Source organism: Echinops telfairi, unplaced genomic scaffold (assembly GCF_000313985.2).
Source record: "Echinops telfairi isolate 266 unplaced genomic scaffold, ASM31398v2 ScPeMD7_7468;HRSCAF=8506_0, whole genome shotgun sequence".
NCBI lineage: Eukaryota > Metazoa > Chordata > Mammalia > Afrosoricida > Tenrecidae > Echinops > Echinops telfairi.
Window position 1 is genome coordinate 86,475,716 of NW_022111369.1, and position 1,604 is coordinate 86,477,319.

Here is a 1,604-nt window from a genome sequence, read left to right on the forward strand (position 1 = left end):
GAGTCAAAACCACTGCCATCAAGTAGATCCCAACTCACTGTCAACTTAGATACAAGTTTCTAAGACTGTAAATCTTGATTGGAGCAGATAGCCTCATCTTTTCCCCTCAGAGCAGTGGGTGAATTTGAACCACTGACCTTGACGTTGTCAGTCAATGCCATTAGGGCTCCTTTGGGCCTCTACAAGAGTGGAAAAGTAAACATTTGTTCTTTAAAGACACATATGTATGCTATTTGTGTTATAATAGCATTAGCGAACTAAACAGATTAGTCATTGAATTGAGTAGCTCACACAGACCAAACTTAGTGCTTACATCTTGAGCTAAAACTTGATAGTGTATCTTATTTTTACATAGCAATAAAATTGATCAGTATTAGCTAGGAGATATAGGCAATGTTGATAAGGCTGTAATTTTACAATTTTAATGAAAATGAAACTTTGATGTGCATTTTTAAAAGTCATTTTATGTAGTAATTTAATGTGGAAATTCTGTAAGCTTACATAAAAAATATGATTATAAATTTAATTTACACTTGCTGCATATTTTGAACAAAATAAAACAATGAACTTTTCACAATCCTCAAAATTACATTAAATTATATCAACAGTAGATAATATTAGCAATAACCTGAAATTCTATGATGCAAAAAAAAGGCTGTAAAATCACCTTATGTAATCTCTATATAAATGTACTTAAAGAAAAAATGTTAGTATCATGGGAAAAGAAGTGTAACTATGTAATAAATGTTACACTTAGCTCTGAGTAATGTGACTATGAACTATTACATACTATTTTACATATACATGTTTTTCTTCATTCATTCATAAACATGAACATATGCATAATAATAAATAATTAAAGTAAAATGAATAATACAAAGAACAATAAAGAATAACAAAGCATATTTTGGAGAAATTATATTGAATCTTTGTAATAAAACATGAATGTGTTTCTGTGCTTTGGGTAAAGACTGTATTTTTATGTTTTCCTTTTAGAAAAATCACAATAGGGTAATTATTATAGGAAATGAATATTGGTGTTTTGAAGAGATAAGCTGTTACTATATTTTCGCATGATTTACTTCAGCATGAACTACTCCTCTGAGTTTTGTTGTATCATGCAGTGTGAAAGAAAGGAACTTGCTTTTCTCACTGTGTATGTAGTCTTCTCTGTGACTGCACATGATTGTGTGATCTTATCGTCATACCGATTGGAAGACATAAGTTGTGTGAATAGAACAAGTGAATCCTGCATGGATTAAAATCAAGATTGTTGTACATCAGGGTTGTATCTTATCATCTTACTTATTCAATCTCTATGCTTAGCAAACAATTAGAGGCAAAGGACTGTGCATAAAGAAAAACTTGCCATCAGAACTGGAGGAAGGCTTATTCACAAGCGGTGATAGACAAATAACACTACCTTGCTTGCTGAAAGTGAAGAGGGCTTGAAGCACTTGCTGATGAAGACCAAATATTGAAAGCTTTATTATGGACTACAGTTCAGGGTAATGAAAACCAAACTCTTCATAAAAAGCCCAATAGTAACATCATGACAGATGGAGAAAATATTGAAATTGGCAAGGATGCTCTTGGAAGGAGCA